The 22,940-nt window shown below is 36.2% G+C and overlaps 1 pseudogene; it reads left to right on the forward strand.

Annotated features, from left to right (window-relative positions):
• Positions 1-4,617: 4,617 nt before the first annotated feature.
• Positions 4,618-22,669, forward strand: LOC117717324 (large ribosomal subunit protein uL11-like; annotated as a pseudogene).
• The last annotated feature ends 271 nt before the right edge of the window (positions 22,670-22,940 follow it).

The raw sequence follows: 22,940 nt of genomic DNA on the forward strand, positions 1-22,940 counted from the left end.
TAAACCAGACAAAGTCCACATGTAGTCTTTCTAAGGATAACTATTAACAAACGGATTTACTGTCCATCAAAATAAAGTTTCATATTGAGTTAAACTTTCTATGCTCATGAATATGTTTTTATTCTTTTAGGAAAAATTAAAAAATTGAAGCATTAATAAGAATGTAGGATATAGTTGTTTGTAGTCACTCTACTCGCCTTCTGTGACAGAATTAAAACAATGCTTCATCTTTGTTAGTAGTAAAAATGGTAATGCAGTGTGACAGGTTTAACAGGGTATGTGGAGGGTCCATATTAGGAAGAATATGGACCATGGAATGTCATATGCAGCTTTAGGAATATTATATCCAAGGCAAACAAACATAAAGACTACCTAAAATATTTTCACTATTTTCCCTGATTGCTATATAATGAGAAATACATTGAAACTGGAGGTCACAGGAAAAAAAAAGTATAGTAAAATATTTTAAATGGATAAAAATTGACGTAGTCTTCTTAGATAGTTTTCTGCCTGGACCAAACTTTGAGTCAGTAACAATTTGCTTTGCTGAGTAGGATCAAAGCCAAAAGTTAAATCAAATTGGCTAAGAGGACATGAAATAATTATTCTTTTCTTTTTAGATTTTCTCTGGGAGCCTAAATTGTCAAAATATCTGGCTTTAGTAATGTAGATATGGGCCCTTTTTTATAAAGGACTTCATTAATTAGCCTAGCTTCAGATAAGAAGCTGAGTGTGATGTCATACCCCATCATGGTGTGACTTTTAAGTCAAGTTCTAAGAGCTTGCTTCTGTCTCACCTTATTATTATTATTTTTATTCTTTAATCTTTTTTTTACAGTCCAGTCTTTATCTCTCTCCAGGTCCACCATTTGACTGTTCCATATCCCATACCTCCTCCCCCATCTGTCTCCAAGAGGATGCCCCCACACCCTCAGTACCCCATCTCTACCCAATCAGACCTCTCCACTTACTCAAGCCTCAAGTCTCTTGAGGATTAGGTGCATCTTCTCTCAGAGTCAAGACTCTGTAATCCTCTATTGTATAAGTATTGGGGGCCTCACATCAGCTGGTATATGCTGCCTAGTTGGTGGCTCAGTTTCTGGGCAGCCTTGGGGGCTAGGTTAGTTGAGACTTCTGGTCTTGCTGCAGGGTTTCACTCCTCTAAATTCAAATTCCAGTGACTTCTGCCCTCTGTCTTCCCCGATTGCTTCCAAACACCAACAGTCTTGGTTGGAGTTTCCCTTGGCACATTCTCCCTTACGATGATGCCTTGGTTACGAGTTTTTCACCTTTGCCCTAGGAGCTTTTTCAATGACCAGTTGTTCTACTTGGTTCTCAGTTGTGCATGTTTGCATGTTTGACATATAAAAATTAGATATCATGTCCTAAGGTGCATTTCTTTGTCTGTGAGGAATTTTCTAGAGAGCAAATTTTGCTCCAAGGCCATTAGATGCTTAAGTCTGCCATTTTCATTGTTTAATCCTGAAATTTCAATGAATTTAAAACAGGATCACTGACCTATGTTGTATGTTTCTACCATGAAGTGTTGGATGGGAAAAGAAATTAAATTAAGAACTTTCCAATGAAACACTCTAAGATGTGGAATACTTTGAAACATGCGATCTTTTGGAATAGTGCAGTGATTGCCTTACTCTGTTTCCCTTTACTACTGGACTTTGGAAGATGGCCCTGCCCCTGTCCTGGCCAGAAGAAATGTCAGGATGTACTACAAAGAAGCAGCCATCCACTCAGGAACTGATGACCCTGCAGGAAGCATTCATTCATCAACAAGCAAAGTTCCTAAGTGCCCACTCTCCACCAAATCTGTATCTCACACCGTAGAACTACAGAACTATACATCCATTGTTTACATAAACAGCCCTTTTCTGCATTTGTTCCTCAAGCAGACCCTTATCCTAGTGTTGAATCAAAGTTCATGGCACACATCTGTAAATGCAATAATGACACAAGAAATGTTTGGCAGCCTTGCTGTATCCTGAGTTTAAACACACACACCCACACCCACACACACACATGCACACACACACACACCAATGAAAAGAAAAGAAAAAATGAAAAGAAGAAAAGGTCATCTTCTCCCATAACTGCAGATGAAAATCTCCAAAGAGAAGCCAGATGTCTTTTACAGGTAGGCACCAGGGACTCACCTGGAGGAAGTGTGCCCATGAGACTGAACAGCACACACTTCATAGAGAAATCATTAATTCCCCCACTGCTTCTCAAAGAGGCTGTTTTATTGTTTTAAAGTGAGGAAATAAAGCTGCCCACAAATGCATATATTTAAAAAGCTGAACACATAGAATTTCGCAACTTTTAAAAACAAGATTGTTTTTAAGAAGTAAAATAATTAAAGTGATAGCACACACAGTTGTTTACACAATGTGGTGACTCTACTCATCTCTCTCCTTCTAATCACCACAAGAGAAGAGAGCGAACGGCAGGTATTCATGGTGATTAATTACACACATGCCTCCCCAGAGTCATATCATGGTGATAGATGTCTGCAGAGTGCTGAAGTCCTCTAATTAGGGCTGACTGAATATGGTAGATTAAAATTCTAAACATTAGGCTTTGGGGAAAAACTCCAGCCCCCATTCAATTTTCATTAGCTTAGAGTCACTTCATATATTCAAGTCATCTGAGACATATTTATAGGCTCTTTGTGAAGATACATCCCAGGAATGCCGAAATCTGACAATGATTTTTTAAATCCTAAAGCAGAACAGATTTTTTTCCTTCAGTGCCTTCTGTGCAGAGGCCTTACCTTCATAACATTAATTAAAATAATTGAGAGAAAACAGACGGGATGCCTTCTAAGTTATCAAATTTGTTTTCTCCGTTCCTTAGTTTTAATGCTTTAACTCAATTTTCTCGAAACTACAGATTTATACCTCGCTTAGGTTTTTGTTTAACTTACTCTTTTAAAGCCAAATTCCCATTTATTAAAATGTTAGCTTTATTTCATGAAGAAAAACAACCCATGTGAGTTTTTATTTTATCTACTATTTATTTCCAATGTTTTCTTTAGGGGATGTTTCTTTTTCAGTACATAAGGAGTATTAATAAAAAACATACAACTGGGATGCTTGCTAAAAATTATGGAAACAATTTTAGCAAGACCTTCAGGGATATAATAATGTATACATACAATCCACTAAGTAGATAAACCTACAAAAGAATGCTATTGGTCTTGTCACGGTGTGTGATAAGGATCCTGGTTGTCAGGTTTTATGCTTTAACTTAAAGGAACTTAAGGGCTGCAGTATTTGGGTGGACAGACCATATCCATACCGGGTGAGGGGTCTTCATCTGGCATCTGTTCTCACCTCTATAAAACCCTTTCTGGCAGAACTATTCTTTGCCACTCTTCCTAGGAAAGGTAGACACAGCCAAAAGCAAAGATTCCTATTACAAACCTAATTCTGAACTTGAAGACTTATCACTTACCTGTCAGCTAAAATCTTAATAGAAAACTTCCTGGGCAAATAGAAATTTGAAAGCAGGAAAATGAAAATCAAGCTTTGAGCATGTAACAAAATAACCTAAGTAGCTTTTTCATTTGGTGCCAGGTGAAACTGTTGGACAGGCTACTGTTGGTGTTTTCCAGATTGTCTTCAGCTTTTTGCTTCACTGTGTTAGATGGAGCAGGGATGAATTTTTCACTGTGATATCTTTCACACTCCTTGACTTTATGACTGAGACAAACCCAGTGTAGGAAGTTTTTATCTCTTTTCTTATCATGATTCTTTTAGGTAAAGAAACACCAAATGCCTCTCTTGTTTAATTATAAGCTATGTTTGGCATATATAGGCATATATTTGTTGGCTCTAATCTCAAGGTGATGCTGCCAAAACCAGTCCCACACAACACTAGATAAAACGCAAATTGGAAGTATCATGAGATACAAGTGGAAGGGTTCCACTGCAATCAAAAGAACTATGTCAGATTATAATTTTCTGCTTGACATGTATTTTCTTGAGGTCTTTATTTTTCTCTTTCTTCTGATTCTTAGCATAGCAACAGATTTCAAAAAGTCCATTGATTAAAATATTCTTATTTTTTACTTTAAATTATTTATTATTCTTGAGATGTTTCAGTTGTTCTTCAGTCCTAAATTTAAAACTTACTTCAGGACCATTTTTGTTCAATTTAATGACTTATTGGGATCAAATGGGACTGCAATTGCTTGAAAATACCAAAGACTGTTTCAAATTCCTTTAAAATATCTTCTTTAAATGTTTTTTTGACATGTGAAAATCTGAAATGAGCCATTTGCTCAAGATTTGCTAGTTCTGCCCTATGAATTTTCTGGAAACCCAAGTTGCTCTGTATAACTGTTTTCCCAGGGGTAGGTTTTAGCCTAAAAGATGCACTCTGGTAAAAAATGGTAACTTTGAATATAGAAATTAAGATTTCAGGGTGAAGGATTAATGAAGAGATCACAAAAGGTACTAACATTGGAGGAAGATTCCCTCTGGCTTCCATCTCTGTGTATTGGGTTAAGACATTCCAGAGCTGTCTTGCTCAGGAGATTTAGATGATAATGTTGTTGTTGTTGATGATGATGATGATGACATGATGATGAAGACAACTAAGATGACGATGAAGATGACACCAACGATGATGATGATGATGATGAAAATGGAAACTGAAATGGTGAGCAGTCTCTGGCACTTCTATTAGTAATCACTGTTTTTTAATCTAAGGACTATGCAAGAAGCAGTAAATGCTTTAATGTACAACTTTACTTTTAACAAGGCCTAGATTCCACCTTACATCAATCAGAATGACTAATATAAAAAACTCAGGGGACAGCACATGTTGGCAAGAATGTTGAGAAAGAGGAACACTTCTCCACTGCCTTTGGGATTGCAAACTGATACAACCACTCTGAGCATCAATCTGGATGTTCCTCAGAAAACTGAAAATAGATCTACCTGAAGACCCAACTATACCACTCTTGGGCATATACCCAAAAGGTATACCATGCCACAGGGGCGTGTGTTCCATTATGTTCATAGCAGCCTTATCTGTGATGTTCAGAAGCTGGAAAGAACCCAAATGACCCACAACAGAAGAATGGATACAGAAAATATGCTTCATTTATACAATGGGGGATAATGACTGGACTGTAAAAAAAAAGATTAAAGAATAAAAAATGATATTTAACTAAACCAATCTGAATTGAAAAATATTAATAAAAAATGGGTTCAATGACAATATTCAAAAGCCATGGTGAGGCTCAATCATATAAAGGGAATATATCCGGGCATGAAACAGGGTCAAGAATGTACATTCCTCCTTGTTCATAGAACTTTTCTTTATAAGGAAGCTTGGGGCCTTAGAGTCTTTCATCTTAATGATTAAATCAGATCACAGCACTGTGTGATAGAAAAATTACATGAGCTAAAACAGGAGCTAAAAATGTGGCCCTCTAGTATGCCTCCTCTACTGCATTGTAAGCATCAATACATACAAATCACTAAATAAATTTAATTCAGAACAATATTTTATTTAACCCAATGAAGAGAAAATGTTTACATTTTAATATGCTGTCAATATAAAATTACATAGACAATTTTTGTTCCTTCTATAACAATAAATTTTATACTCTGGTATTTATTTACACATTTAATCTACTGTAACCATTTCAGATCCTACTAACCTATAGTTTCAGTAGCCAGTCATAGTTAGTTACTATTGTATTTTATTAAAACACCCACATGGTACAATCTTACTTGAAGAAAAAGAAACTATAGTGCTTATAACTAATACTTAAAATCGGCTTAGATATGTACAAATACAATATTCCAAATAGATCTACCAATCATACATGTACATGAGAAATAGAACATCCTGTCATGAGCAAGAACAGGCAGAGTGCTGAGTCCACATCATGCTGCTGCTTACACAGAAATGGGTAGCAAATATTTCAGTGTATTAAGCATACCCATTCTTAGTTCTGAAGGGTTCATTAAGTGGATTCCCATGAGAGACAGCTTCATTTACTTAACATTTGCCGGATTTTGTATGAAGATACAAATTTTAATCACTGTACTACTATATAGCAAATAAAAAGAGATGGAATATAATACAGAAAATTAAATGTAGATGACTTACTAATGAGTTTCTACAATAAAAATTAAGTCAAATTGATAACCTATCCATGTTTATTGATCAACTTAATTCTGTGATAAAATTATCTGGGTTTAATGCATAAGCTTATTTTTTAATTAGAATGAGAATATATGGGAGAAAACAAGTACACCATTCTTTTTGAAGTTCCTCATATGAAGAAATTTAGTATCAGGGGTAATGATTTATTTCCCTTTAGATAACTAGTTCACGACAATAATATAAACTTGGAGACTCAATGCAGAAGAGTCTAACTTTCATTAAATGTATTAAAAACTATATTTCATTCCAAGTTGCTACTGCTTTAGAGGACATATCAGGTGAAGTTACATGTTTACTCTGACTGTAAACCTCTACAACACTTCATTTGGTAACCATGTTCTTTAAAAATATTCCCAAGAGCCACTTGTGATATTAATAAAGTTGGAAGTAACTTTCTTAGGTTTTACTACTGTTCATTCAAAACAATGAAAAACTGTTCTCCCACAGTTCTACTGGTCAGTAGTCCAAGAACTGATGTCAGCACCCGCAGGTAAAGAACACACCTATGCCTCCTCCAGCTCCTGGTAGTGCTTTGACTTTTGTGAGTACAGCTAAATTCTGTCTTTATTTGCACATAACTCCCATCCTGTGTTTCTGTGTCCTAGTTCTCATATAAACTCATTATCATTCAATAGAGTAGCCACTCTAATCCAGTGTAAATCCTTAGCTTAACTGCATCTCCCAGGAGCTGTTATTTCAACTTAGATCACATTCACAGGTATCAGGGTTACAGCATAAATACATATTTTTGGGAAAAGATGTTATCCAATGTTGTTCAGTCCCTAGGAAGTCACACTGGTACAACTTAGTTTTATGATATAAAATGATGTGACATCCAGCATGAATATTATTGGGTCTGCTGTTTGATAGGAGTATTGTATTCCATTGTCATCAATCATGACCAATTTGGATTTCGGAATATGGCAGTAAGCCATCTCTTATGGTATTTTAGTGGCTAATTTTCTTGTTTCTTTGACAAACTTTCTGATAACAAAAGTTAAAAAAAGATCAATTTACTCTTGGTTGAAATTGTAAGAGTACAGGTCATGGTGGAGGGAACGGTAGGACAGTAAGAACTTGAGGTAGCTAGTTGCATTGCATATATAGTCAACAACTTGAAAAATAAGCCTAAGTTTACTTTATCCAATTTCCTTCTTCCCCGCCCCCCAATCTTGGATCCCAGCTCATAAGCAGGTTAATTCCACATTCAGGGTAGGCCCTCTATTCTTGGTTTTCTGAAAATGCCCTCACTGATTCTAATTATCATAGGTGTGTCTCCTCTTTTATTACTGTGACTGGGGTTTATATTGGGAGAAACTTAAAAACCTTCTACTTTATCTTTGCAAATTAATGTAAATAATCAGGTCTTGAACGAGACTTTCCACCAGCCTGACTTCTTTCTGCATGTTGGATGTTGATGAGGGCAGTATTCTGGAATGGTCCATGAAGGCAGCAAAAGCCCTTGGCTTGCATTTGAGCCTCAAGTTAAAACTCCACTGGTCTGCACATGCTTTCTCTCTTTCAATGCTTTATCCTATTCTTCAACAATGCAACAACTCAACCACTGTAATTTCTATTGTAACTAAGTCTGAAATACAATAGGTATCATGGTGGGTCAGTACTTCTCTTCTACCTGGGCTTAGCATGAGAATGATGTGTTCCTATCATCTTCAAGAAACATAATTTTTCTTGTTTTCATGGAAGAAAATAACCCTTGGCAGGGATGTGTAGATCCTAAAAGCTAAGCTTTGGATTAGAGTAAGAGACGTGGTCACAGCAATGATTCATTTGCTAAACTTGTTCTGGAAATTTTTCCTTTGCATTCTCACAGATAATCCTTGTCCTTTAATTCTTACATTTCCTTTCAGTATGTTATAGTACTTATTGGGCCATAGTCATTTTTTTAATTATGATTTTCTGCAATAACATGTAAACTAGGTCAGGGTCTATTTTTGTTAACTTATTGCATCCATCTCACTGACAGATCACATGGCATGTTTGAGTTTGTTAAAAATACTAATTAAGTAAATTAATGTTCCTTCAAATAATAGCTTCTCCTATATTCATCTGTGCTGACGAGTGTGCTTGGATATAATAAGTAATGGCTTCTGTCTACCTGTTAATAGCTTTCACTTACACAAATGCTATGAATTAAATTTCCCATTTTTCCATGACCGCTTGAGAGAATTAATATTTAGAAGGGAAAGTTCAAGTGTTTTGTTTAATATATGACTTCTTGGTGTACAAGGAAGTAATCCATTGACATGGCTTTTATGATATTTTAAGAAACAAACTAATAAACTATGGTATGAATGTGTTTTTGAGGAAATTGAATGTTATTTTGGTTAGTGTGGAATATGACATGAAAACTGAAGCTGCTTAGAGCACATAAAGACTTTGCTCTTTGAACTTCATGTATGCACACATGTACATGATGTCAAGTGTACTAACACTAAAGGCAACACTTGATAGAGAGTCAACAGCAAAAGCTATGCTGGCTCATCATTTATAATGAACCATATCCTGTGTTTCTTTTCTCTTCTTTTTAATTTGTTTTTTGTTGTTCGATTATTTTATGTGTGATGTGTATTTAGTATGAAAGTGCATCAATATTTGTGTTCATGCCTCTCTTTCTGCATGTTGGTGTGTATGTGTGTGTGTGTGTGTGAAAGACAGAGAGAGAGAGAGAGAGAGAGAGAGAGAGAGAGAGAGAGAGAGAGAGAGAGAGATCAGGTTCATGCTCTGATGTACATATGGAGGTAAGAAGACAAACATATTTTGGCACTTGTATTCCCCCTTGTTTAAAGTATGGCCTCTTGTTCACTATTGTGTAAATTAGGCAATCTGGCCCACAAACTTTTAGATGTATAGCTGTCTTTCTCATCACTCTCACTATAGGCAGGTTGGTATTTCAGATGTGTAGTACAGCATCTAACTTTGAGTAGGTTCTAGGGATCAGAACTCTGTCCCTCTTACTAGCAACAATTTGTCCAAGTCATCTTTCCACTTGTCTTCCAATTTCAGATTTTTCCATGTTCTGGCATCTTTATTAACATTTGCTGTGATTTAAATAATATTGTATTTTGTGTGGGTTTGGATTAGAACTCTTAAATATATAAGTGTGTCACAGTGTGTTATTTTTAGCATGGTCCCCTTCTTACTTTTAAAGCTTACTGCAAAGTGCCTTCCTGGGTGCTTTTAAAAGGAAAAAGAAATCCTCATCATCCTTAAAACAGGCTTACATTTGTGGTTTTTGTAGATGCTAGAGTTAGAATATGGATTTATCAAGAAAGATGAAAGGAAAAAGTTCTATTAAAGTAAATTATTAGCACTAAGCAAAATTGTGGCACAGAGATGCTTAACAGTAATTCACCATACAAATTCTTCTAGACTATCCACTTAAAATTTTATATAGTATAAAACTAGAAAATATGTATAAAATTATGGACTTCCTGTCATTACAAGCAAATCAAAAGAGATTACTAAACCTGAGTAATGCAAATGACCATTCTGTTTTATATTTCTTTGTGATTGTATTGAAAGAAAAAATAAATTTTTAAAATTCACTATACTATAAAGACAATGTACTTTCATAGGATAATGTAAAGTCAAATTTTAAAATCTGGTTAGCTATCTGTAATGTGTGCTTAGTAAAAATTAAATAGTCTGGCACTAAATATAATTCTTTATGGTACCTTCTCTGATAAATCAGCAATTTCTGTAAAAAATAATGTTATGGTGATCACTTTCACAGACTAGTGATACTTCAACAATGGGCAATACTCTGGAACACAGAGAAGTGGGATAAAACTAAATAAATACAGAACAAATAAGACCTAGGCTTTTATGATAAGATTTTGACAATCATTCTACAGTAGTCTAGTATCAAAGTCATTGTATTATTTCACACTGAGTGCTTACATAGCAATTTCTGAGTTTCTGAGCTACTTATGCTGAAAACAATGGGGGACACTGAGAGTTCTCAGATAATCATTTATAAAACATGAGACATTTCTGGCCCTACTCTAGTCAATGTAGCAATTTAAATATTCAATAACTTGATGCAGTATTTGTATTTTTACAATATTTAACTCCAGATACTTCATTCTTAATATAATTTTATAAACATGTATAGGCAAAAATACTATAAAATAACTAAATGATTTTACACAGTTAACAATTGATATACATGTAACAAAAGTGTTGAGTCCTCTTGATTATTATAAAAGTAAACCTTTTTTCTTTATTGATTAATCAGTTTACTTTACATCCCTATCAATCAAAGCTTTTACTCCCTTTTCTCCTCCCAGCCCCTGCCTCTGCCCTCATCCCTCAGTCTCCAGCCTTCTCTATCTCCTCCAAGAAGCACAGGCCTCCTGTGGATCTCAACAGACCTTGTCATATCAAGTTGAAGTTCTGGGGAAGGAATCCAAATACCCAATAGGATCAGGTAAGGCCCTGCTCCTGCTGTTAGGAGTCAGTCCCACATGAAAATCACACTATACAACTGCTACATAGGGATATGGAGCCTAAGTCTGTCCCATGCATGCTCTCTTGTTGGTGGTTCAGTTTGTGTGACATAGGTTGATTCTGTAGGTTTTGTTGTCATGTCCTTGACCTATCTGACTCCTTCAATCCTTCCTCAACCTTTGCCACAAGATTCCCTGAGCTCTACCTACTGTTTGGGTTCTTCTATTTGTTTCCTACCCACTGCTGGGTGAAGCCTCTTAGGTGACAGTTATATTAAGCACATGACTGCAAGTATAACTGAATATCATTAATATTACCAGGGGTGAATTCTCTTTGATGGAACAGGTCTCAAGTTAGGTTTAGTCACTGGTTGGTCATTTTCTCAATTTCTGCTGCATCTTCATTCCTACATATCTTGGTCATCACTGCCTAGGGCAGCAGACCACAGATACAAAATTGGCCTTTGGGACAGCATAGACCATAGTGGTCTTTTGAGAAGGTCCAATCCAGAAAACAAACTTTTCATCTCAGACGTTTTGTTGTTGCTCAAAACCAGGGTGATCAATTGTGTGCTGGGAAGTATATTCAGGATCTTATTCTGTTCAAGTTCCAGGTTTCTGCATATGCCTTATCATCCCTACTCCATAATAACATGTTTCTCTGTCCTCCACAGGCTTCTGTCACACTTGTCACCACTATAACATCTCAACTTCTACCTCTCTCCACTGCTCACTCACCTTTATATTCCTCTATCAGCCCCACTTCTTCATCAAATATTTGTTCACTGTAGTGGTATTACAAACTGCAGTGTATATATACATATATATGTATATATGCATGCATACATTCATGTATGTATGTTTGTATTTATATTGCCCAAACAACTTTATATGCAAATATTTATCATGTTGAGTCATTGGTCTCCTCTAAGGTTTCTGTTTTCTGAAATACCACAAATTCTGGACTATTTTCAAAATTTGTCTCAGATATCCTGCTGTTGTTCAGAGTCAGGATGATGTTATAGTTAGGCAGGGTATCTGGGGGTAGGTTCTATGTGAGCTCCTGTCTGATGCACTCCTTTCTGCTCTTGATGTCTGCTGCCCTGAAGCTTGCCAGGCTCAACCTTTGTGCTTGTAGCCTGCATTGTCCATCTCCCCAGCAAGGCAAACAGCATGGGCTACAGTGGCTCTATTCTGTTTGCCAGCTGACATGCCTAGAACTGACCCTATTCCATTAAGATATGTTTCCAAGGGAGCTCCAGTCAACTGCACACCACCCTTGTTCTGCGCACAACTGTCCACTCTCTTTGGTGCTGGTTACCCCTCTGCTTAGCTCACAAGGTTGAACTTGTAGGCTGTGAACTGAATCATTGGGGCAACCAACAGCCGTTTCCCCAGGCAAGTGTTATAAGTTCCACAACTTACTGTTAATCATAATTCATCTGTCATAATCCTTAATTTTAAGAGCTTCAGATAGCTAAATCGATCAAATATATTTCTGTTGTACAGTGTTCATTTTATGTTCTAGAAAATCCTGTTCAATTACTGAAACAGACACTCTTAATTCTTTCTCCCTGAATAAAGTCACAGAAAGCAAACAAAGAGCAGTTCTGTAGTTTCATAACTTAACCATTTATTGTATTATAGATTACAGAAGAAATTGTGTTTAAATTATTAAAACTAATAATTTTTCTTATAGAGCAATAATTAAATGAACTGAAGATTGGTTCTCTAATAATGTCATGTCAGTGTTTATATCATCATAAATCTTATTTGGGAAATATAGCAATGTATGGTGATTGATATGAGTGAAAATTTCTATCTTTCCTTTTTTCTTGCTATCAAAAATAAAGAGGGACAGTATAATATTGTGTGAACCTGCCACACAAAACCTTGTCACATGATACACTTCAGTCCTTAATGAGATTAAAAAATAACAGAGTCTTCTTATTTCAGATACTAATTTGCATGTTGTTCATTAAAATATTTAATAAAAAACATCTCTGACTACTAGTAGATAGAAATATCAAGTAAGGATATAAATTAATTTATATTTTTGTGTATGTAAAACAAATTGAAAACACCTTACTGTATTCTTAAAACCTTTCATTGTATGATTCTTCATTAAGCCACTGGGATATATTTGACTTTAAATTTGTCATGCATTCGAATGTTCTAAAGTGAACTGAGAGAGAAATTCATAACTGAGATCAATGATAAGCCAAATGGATTCTGATAACTGCAGTTACTGTAATCTGGAAGTAAATTAAAAGGTTATTCATTTAGGATCTCATTCCTTCTCTCATTTCATTTTAGGACCCTGTGTCCTTTTATTTTTCCATTTGTTATTTTTGGAGGTAAAAGAAAGGAATTTATACTGATAGCAGAGATGTTTTAGGACAACGAGCTTAAAAATATGTCAAACCCCCACATGGATTTGTAGGGATTCTCCTGCCACCAAGGCTCTAACAGACTGCATGTTATCCAGTCTGTATTGGCTATCTCTCTTATTGAGGTTAATTTCATAAACATAAAGTTGACTTTTCCCTCAAAGATAGCTGATATTCTTTTCTAAGAATAAAAATTTCTGGTTGGACAAACATATCAGTCTAAGACACTCGATTTACAACATTGTACAGGTGTGGACCACAACCTAAATAACTTTAATGTCTGATTCAGGGAGACATGAGTAAAGCTATTTAAGGTACAGGGAAAAATCACATGTCTATGAGTATGCAGACACATGTCTCTCTATGGAATGAATTGTAGTATTTCCTTGTGGAAACATTCCCACATGACCAATCTGGTTATCTATCTTTTCAGTGGATGACTAATGAGCTCAGTGAGGCCATGTTACCTGGTAATCAGAGGAACACTTACCACTCTCTTTCTTTAAGAATATAGAAGGAGGGTAGACATGTGTATTCCAGGAGTGAATCTTTACAAACGGAGAGCAAGAAATTCCCTAATTGAGAGAAAAAATATGAGGAGATATTTAAGTGAAATAAATCTTTGCGGAGATGCTGGCTATGGTGGGGAATAGTACCTGTTCCAAATGGTTTCTGTGAAGCAACTCTTAAAACATGTGATGGACTACCTGGAATTTACAGCATGGATTGTGAAAACATGATAAAGAACCTAGTAGTTGAATGACTAATATGGAGTATTTGATGAGCCTGGAAAGGACTATGGGACAAATGCATAGTTTGTTTCCAGAGAAGTGGAAAGTACAATGAAAAGATTTCATCCTAGAAGTCAGGGAACTGCCAGGGGCACATGGCTTTGTATTAGCTGAATTCATTTCAGACTTCACTTCTATAACTGTATTTTTTTCTTATTATAAGACACAAAATTTATGGTAATTTGTTATATCAGCAAAAAGAAATGAATACAGTGACCTTTGAGCTGGCATTTGAAGGCTGAAAGAACAGTCACCAAGAAAACAATAAACTGAATTTTGGAAAGCAGCTTTCACTGTATCCACATGCAAAGGATTTGCAGGCTCAAGTAACTGTGGGAGATCTTCTGTCTGGAGTATCAGGATAAGGGGTGAAAGCCAAGTACAAGTAAGCCCATAAGCATTGTCTGGGAATGCCATTTGAAGCCAGGTAATCCTTGCAATGAGGCTTGATGGGAAGATTTAGATAGGCGTATCATGCAGATATGCATATTTTTCAGAATACCAACAGAAAGACAGCATGAGCAATAGAATTGGGGATTAGGAATGAGAAATCCATTTAGAGGGATAAGATGGAATATGGTCTTATTACATGCACTGGTTAGCCTTTTGTGTCTCCATGAGCAGACCCAATAATTTTCTATCTTCTTTCTGTGCTCAATATGTTTATGTGATAGGGTTTAGAATCACCATGGAAGCAGACCTCTGGGTTTATTTGTGAGGGATTTTATGGTAACTGAGTTGGAAAGAGACCTGGAAATATGGATGTCACATTCTAGTAGTTGACCATTAGACTGAATAAAAAGAGATATCTAGCCTGAGCAATGGTATTCATCTCTCTCTGCTTTGGTTGATACATTGCATGCAGCTGCCTCAAGTTCTTATCACCATAACATTTTTCACTCTTATGGAAGTGAAGGCCAAAGTGAAACCTCCTCCATCAATTGTTTCTTGTATGTTTAGTTAGAACATTGAGATAATACACGATACATAAATCTGGTATTGAAATGACAAAGTTGATCAGGTGGTTCTTAACAGTTGAAACTGGTTTGTGAAAAGGATTTTGGGCCTGCAAAGTCCTAGAGTTCTGTGAGCAGAGTCTAAAGGCATCTCTGTTGGGAAGTTAGAAGACTAGACTGTTCAGAAGAATGTAGAAGGTAGAAACCCATTTTATGAGGTTGGAGGGGAGAGAAAACAGTCCATCAGAAACTTGGCTAGAAACCATTCTTGCTAAATTCTGATAATGGACCTGCCTTGCTGATCTATACTTTCTGAGTAAGCATGATTATAAGAGAAATATGCTAACTTGTCTGGTGGAAACTGTTTCCAAACATGACAGATAGCACTCAGGGTCTGCTATGGTTAGTGACTACTGATCTCATCTAGGTCAACAGAGAAGAGGGAATAGGAGTAATACGAAATGTACAATCTAGTACAATGCTTACTCTTATAGACAAGGATACTGCAAAACTACTATAATTGCTATGCCCTTAGAGTTACTGAAGAGAAACATGATGCTTTGCCCTGGACTAGAAAAACAGGAAAATTATTCTCATGCAAAATTCCACCTATTAGAGAATCCATATAAAATGCAAATTCATTTTAAGGATGGTTTCCTAAACTGGGGAAACTAGATAAAGAAACCTCTGGTCATAGCTATGAGAGTATATTTAGATGAGATTAATTATGGTGGGAAGAAATCTCATCCTAAACATAGGTGACATACTTCAAGCAATGGGGTCCTACACTGACTAAAACTGGAAGGATAGCTGAGTGCCAGGATTCATCTTTTCCTGTTTCCTAACTGCTGGCAGAATGTGATCAATTGCTTCAAGTTCCTGAGGCCAGAATTTCATCTCCATGATGGAACCATAACCAAAACTAACTTTTTCTCCATTGACTTCTTGTAAGATATTAGGTCAGAGTAACAGAAGTAAATGTTACTGCAACTTCCTTACACACAGAGACACAGACACACCCACACCCACACATACACACACCACAGACCCCAAAATGTACATGATTTTGGGTAAAAGAATAAAATTATATTTGTTTTTTTTAAATGATAAGTTTATTTTAAACATCCACAAGTTAAAATCTTTACTGTCATAAAAGCAAGTTTGTTGAAGGTGATATTTTAAAAACAGCCACTGGTCAGGCTGACTATCTAAGCTGCTGTGGCTCTGCCTAGCTCAGCCGCCATGTTCTGTGGCCAGAGGCCACATGCATGCCGCAGCTAGAAAGGCCAGCCAGAAACACCAGCCCTGCCACCCATTAGACACCAGCATGGGAGATGGCTTTTCCAATCTTCCACGATGTCTCCACAAGGCTGGGCATTGCCCAGACCATCCTGCCAACCACATGGGCTTGGTACAAATGAGACTCTAATGCTTAGATTATCCAAAGGCTTTATAAATTTGGTAATGATCAATAATGAGATGCCCATACAATTAGAGGTGTAACCCAATACCCAACCTAGATATACCAACTATCTTTGACTAATAATAATAACTAAGAAGCTTCTCTCAGCTGTGTCTGCCTTCTCCAGAATTATCTTGTCAGCATAAAAATTCCATGAAATTATTTTTCTCCATTATTTCCATTATACACAATTATCACTATATATTTGCTCCACCACTTTCCTAGTGTGAGACTTCTTTAAGGCAGTAAGAAACCTCTTACCTGTGTGTAAACAATAGTTGTTCAATAAATGTGGAAGCACATTTATAGAATGACAAATTAATGACTTGTTATTAGTTCTGTAACCTTTATCTTCCCAGAGACAGGTGGATTATGAAACAATAAAATTATACAAATGTGTGTGTGTGTAAACACAGAATTGAGGATGCCAAGAAATGACAGATTTTCATATCAGAAGAAATATTGAAATCATAATTAGATATAGCAATGCATGCTATTTTTATTACTCCATACCAATTAACTTGTGTAGGAGGAGCTAAGGTGGAAAGGGGTAAAGAAAGGAAGAGGAGGAAGAAGGAGAGGAAGAGGAGAAGGAAGAGAAGGAAGAGGAGGAGCTAGGAGAGAGGAGAAGAGATAGAGGAACATGGAGGCGGATGTTCACATGACAGTCAAAGATAGTTGGTATATCTAGGTTGCGTATTGGGTTACACCTCTAATTGAATGAAAATCAACACCTTGCTAATGAAGACACTTGAGGAGGGCCAGTCCTTGACCTAGTATCTAGAGAGGCTCTACCATTTCACCATTTAAAAATGAGCTCACAGCTGGAAAGAAAAAGAGTTGTCAAAATGAAAAGGGTAATTGTTTAAAATTCTTTATTATCATAATTAGTAGAATTTTATGACTTTGACTAATTATTTGTATGTTAATTACTTCACTACTTAACTGTTTTACGTATTTATGTATTTGACAAAGTAACTAGATTTGCTCCATAATTAATGTTAAGAGTTTTACTGTTTCCAGAATCTACTCTATCAGCAGTAACATCAGATTTATGAGTGCTAATCTCATTAATATTAATGGATTTTTTTGCACATGAATCTCTTTATGTATCACTGATGGAGGAGATCTTGGTGAAAACTCTAAAATTCTCATGTGCCAAGGACATTAGCAAGAATGGATGGAATCGAGGGATAGAAATCTTATTAAAGCATGATCTACTAAATTCTGCTCAAAAGTGCTAAGAAATAATTGTCATTATATCATAGAGAAAAATGGTCTTTTGTAGAGAATAGAAACAGATTTTAGCAACCAACTATTTGAAAGAAATAATGATACCTGCAATACTGAGATCAGAGGATAAACAATTTAGCAAAAAAAAAATACTTTTTATTTAATTTGTTTTTGTTTTATTTTGTTTTAATTTCTATTATTTTAATTAACTTTAACTCTCCAGTTAATACTTATCATCTTCCATAGTTCAAGCTGATTTTTCAATATCCACCTTTGGCTCTGTTTTCCGGTGTCTCAACAGCTGATGTGCCATTTGCAGAAGCAAAGATGAAGAGTGACCTTACTACCACAGTATTAGCGATTTTGGTCAACAAGGTAAGCTTTTGGCTGAACAAGGTGAAGTGTACATAAAGCAACATCTAATTTAATGTGTGAATTGTCAGTCCAATACACAAACATCCACACAAGAGTCAACTGAAAATAGTAACTTGATAACATGTGAGAAACAATAGGTTACCTATTTCATCCTTTATATCAAATTTTATGAATGAACACATTAATTTTAATCTTTATTAAGCATACCAAACATAATTTGGAATAGAAAGAGGAATGGAAATTAAAGGAGGAAAAGCTGATAAGATGAAAGTTAGGACTGCCTAAATCAACAGTAGTTGCAGAATGTTAGTTGTATATTTAACAATCTAATTAACAAATTTAGCCTCACTTACATGTAATAGTACATACATCTATTATGTATAATAGTAATTTAGTAGGAACCAGGGATATAATTCATATTTAGTTTATACATTAGTTGTTATTAAGTAATCATTAACAATAAATTAATAATATTAATTTTAAACATATTGTACTCACCACCAGGGAGATTATAGAAATACTTGACAAAGAGACATGTGGGAGCTGAAGATGGCTTGACACATAAATTTCTTTCTATGTAAGCATGAGGATTATGAATTGTATCCACAGAATGTGAGTAAAAGCTGGGTAGATGTGGGAGCCTACCGCAGGTTCAGTGTTCAGGTGACAGAGAGAAGTGTTCCTAGACAGGTGGGCTAGCTATACCAGCCAGACACATGAGCAAGAAGCACTGCATCCATCAATAGAGAGAGGAGCCACCAAGGAAGAAGCTGAGTTAATTTTTGGCCTATGCATATACAAACACACATGAATACTCATACACACAGTATACACTCACCAGCACCACCATGACTATCATCATGACCGTGAACAAAGGGCAAGAAATTTGCTTGCAGAGTGTAGAGGGCAGAATGAGTGGAGTTCCCTTTAGGAAATGCAACTGAAGTTGAAGGAATAGAAAGTATAATTAGATACAAAACACTGGTCAAGCACATAAATGAATGGGGTAGGAAGAGAGAGCAGAGCTGGTATTCTACTGAGTCAAGAAATACACACACACACACACACACACACACACACACACACACCATAAAAATATGACACCCCAACAATGGACAGTATTCTGGAATACAGAGAAGTGGGATAAAACTAAATAAATACAGAACAAATAAGACCTAGGCTTTTATGGTAAGATTTTGACAATCATTCTACAGTAGTCTAGTATCAAAGTCATTGTATTATTTCACACTGAGTGCTTACATAGCAACTTCTGAGTTTCTGAGCTACTTATTCTGAAAACAATGGAGGAAACTGAGAGTTCTCAGATAATCATTTATAAAACATGAGACATTTCTGGCCCTACTGTAGTCAGTGTAGCAATTTAAATATTCATTAACTTGATACAGTATTTGTATTTTTACAATATTTAACTCCAGATACTTCATTCTTAATATAATTTTATAAACATGTATAGGCGAAAAAACTATAAAATAACTAAATGATTTTACACAGTTAACAATTGATATACATGTAACAAAAGTGTTGAGTCCTCTTGATTATTATAAAAATAAACCGTTTTTCTTTATCGATTAATCAATTTACTTTACATCCCTATCAATCAAAGCTTTTACTCCCTTTTCTCCTCCCAGCCCCTGCCTCTGCCCTCATCCCTCAGTCTCCAGCCTTCTCTATCTCCTCCAAGAAGCACAGGCCTCCTGTGGATCTCAACAGACCTTGTCATATCAAGTTGAAGTTCTGGGGAAGGAATCCAAATACCCAATAGGATCAGGTAAGGCCCTGCTCCTGCTGTTAGGAGTCAGTCCCACATGAAAATCACACTATACAACTGCTACATAGGGATATGGGGCCTAAGTCTGTCCCGTGCATGCTCTCTTGTTGGTGGTTCAGTTTGTGTGACATAGGTTGATTCTGTAGGTTTTGTTGTCATGTCCTTGACCTTTCTGACTCCTTCAATCTTTCCTCAACCTTTGCCACAAGATTCCCTGAGCTCTACCTACTGTTTGGCTGTGTGTTCTTCTATGTTTCCTACCCACTGCTGGATGAATCCTCTTAGGTGACAGTTATATTAAGCATATGACTGCAAGAATAACTGAATATCATTAATATTATCAGGGGTGAGTTCTCTTTGATGGAACAGGTCTCAAGTTGGGGTTAGTCACTGGTTGGTCATTTCCTCAATTTCTGCTCCATCTTCATTCCTACATATCTTGGTGGCAGCAATAAACTCACATAACAGAGACATGTAACTTTGGATAAAAAAACAAAGCTGTACAACGACAAAAAGGAAGGCATCTTCAACTAATGTTGCTCTAACTGGATATATGCATGTAGAAGAATACAAATAGACCCATATCTATAATACTGCACAAAAATCAACTCCAAATAGATTGAAGACCTCATCATAAAAGTACACTAAATCTGATACAAGAAAAGTTGGGGAATAGCCTTGAATGTGCTGGCACTGGAGACAACATCCAGAACAGAATACTGACAGCTCAGGCACTAAGATCAACAATTAATAAATGGGCCCTCATGGAACTGAAAGGCTTCTGTTAGGGAAAGGAGACTATCTAAGGGAGTGGAAAAAGATCTTCCCCAACCCTACATCTGACAGAGAGCTGATATACAAAATATATAAAGAACTCACATAAACCAAATCAAAAAACAAAATAACCTAATTAAAAATGTAGTGCAGATCTAAACAGAGAATTCTCAACAAAAGTATCTCTAGTGGCTGAGAAGCATTTAAAGAAATTCTCAACATTCTTAGTCATAAAGGAAGTACAAATCAAAACATAAAAGTGATTATATCTACACCTGTCAGAATGGCTAAAATAAAAGACTCAAAGTGATGGCACATGCTGGTGAGGATGTGGAGCAAGGGGACACACTCATCCACTGCTGGTGGGAATGTAAACTTGTACAACCACTTTGGAAATCAATTTTATTAGTAATAGTAATAAAATTGTAATAGTCTTATTAAAAAAAATAGTAATAGTCTTAGTAAATTGGAAATGGTTCTACTTCAAGATCAGCTATACCACTTCTGTGCCCATGCCTGAGGGATCCTCCTCCATACCACAAAGCCACTTGAAACACTCAATCCTACATAAAATATTTCCATCAAATCTCTCAAACCAAGGCTCAGGAAATCCCAGAGAATAGGATTTGGAAGAGTATAAGAACCAGAAGGGATAGAGGACAACAAGGAAACTGAGCCTTCTAAATCAACATGAGAAAAACTCATATGAACTCACATTGACTGGGACAGCATGCACAGGGTCTAGCCATGAGTCACATCATAAATATATATTGTGGCTTCCAGTTCACTGTTTTTATGGGATGACTGAGTATGTGAATAAGTGGATCTCTGGTTCTTGTGCCTTCTTTTGGACACTTTTCCTTTTGTTGGTTTTTCTTGTCCAGCTATGATGTGATAGTTTTTATTTTATCTTATTATACTTTTATATATTTTATTGCTATCCCCTAGATTCCTTTTTATTTTCTAATGAGAGACACAAATGGAGAGGCTCTAGATGTGTAAGGAAGTGGTCATAATTAAGAGGAAGAAGTTCAGGGCAGGGAAACCATAAGCAGAATATATTATGTGAGAGAAAAAAATTTTCAACTGAAGAGAAAACAATGGGAAATATATTTAAAAATTCCAACGGCCTAAGAAATAGAGCATTGTGTGAGTTATCACCACAGTAACTCCACTTCTGGTGCCAATTTTGTGTATCACATCCCATTCTCAATGTTGTCAAAGAAGGTCTGACATAACTAACTTAAGGAAGGAAAGGTTTGCATTTTGGATCTCAGTTTAAGGTACACTGGAAAATCTTGTGGAAGTCATAGCAACAGGAGCCTGAGATGGATGGTCACATTGTATCCACAAGCAAGGATGATGTGGTGAATGACGGTGCCCCCTTTCTTCTTATATTAAATCAAGGATCTCAGCACATTGAGTTATGCTACCCACATTTGAGGTCAGTCTCCCAAATGAATTAGTCAAATCTGGGAATTTAATGCTCTTTGAAATGATTCCAGATTCTTTTAAGTTGCCTTCACATGCATATGCCAAAAAAAAAAAAAAAAAAAGTTACCTTTTCAGCTTTCTGCTCGGAAGAGGCTATGGTGCAACTTTCTTTGGTAATCCCAAATCTGGGTTCATCCAACACCAGTTGCCACTCAAATTTGACCCCAACTAGACCAAAGTCATTTATTTGAAGTGCACTGGAGACGAGGTCGGTGCCACATCTGCCTTGGCCCCTAAGATTGGTCCCCTGGGTCTGTTTCCAAAAAAAAAGTTAGGGGATGGGATAGGGGTTTGCAACGGGGAAACTAGAAAAGTGGATAATGATTGAAATGTAAATAAATAAAATATCCAAAAAAAAAAAAAGTTGGTGATGACATTGCCAAGGCTACCAGTGACTGGAAAGGTCTCAGGATTACAATGAAACTGAAGACCCAGAACAGACAGGCCCAGACTAAGGGGGTGCCCTCTGCCTCTGCTCTGATCATCAAAACCCTCAAGGAACCACCAAGAGACAGGAAGAAGCAGAAAAATATTAAATACAGTGGAAACATCACTTTTGATGAGATTGTCAACATTGCCTGGCAGATGAGACATTGGTCTCTGGCCAGAATACTTTCTGGAAATACTAAGGAGATATTGGGTACTGCACAGTTTGTGGGCTGCAATGTGGATGGCCACCACCCTCATGACATCATGGATGACATCAACAGTGGTGCAGTGATGTGTCCAGCTAATTAAGAATCAAGAAGAAAATTTCAATAAAGGATTAGCTGATAACCCTCAAAAATGTTATTCTGTAATGTTTGCATCCATTTATGTCCATTACCACTTAAAGTACTTTCTCTGACTCAACAGAGTACAGAAAATTCATAATTCTATTTTTTTATAAGTAGAAAATACAGCAAGAGAAATTATAATAATGAAGCAGAAACAATCTCTTCATAAACAACTGTGGGATAGTTTGCTTGCCCCAAACACACATATAAATGACTCCCTTTTTGTATTTGAA

This window comes from Arvicanthis niloticus, chromosome 11, assembly GCF_011762505.2.
Source record: "Arvicanthis niloticus isolate mArvNil1 chromosome 11, mArvNil1.pat.X, whole genome shotgun sequence".
Taxonomy (NCBI): domain Eukaryota; kingdom Metazoa; phylum Chordata; class Mammalia; order Rodentia; family Muridae; genus Arvicanthis; species Arvicanthis niloticus.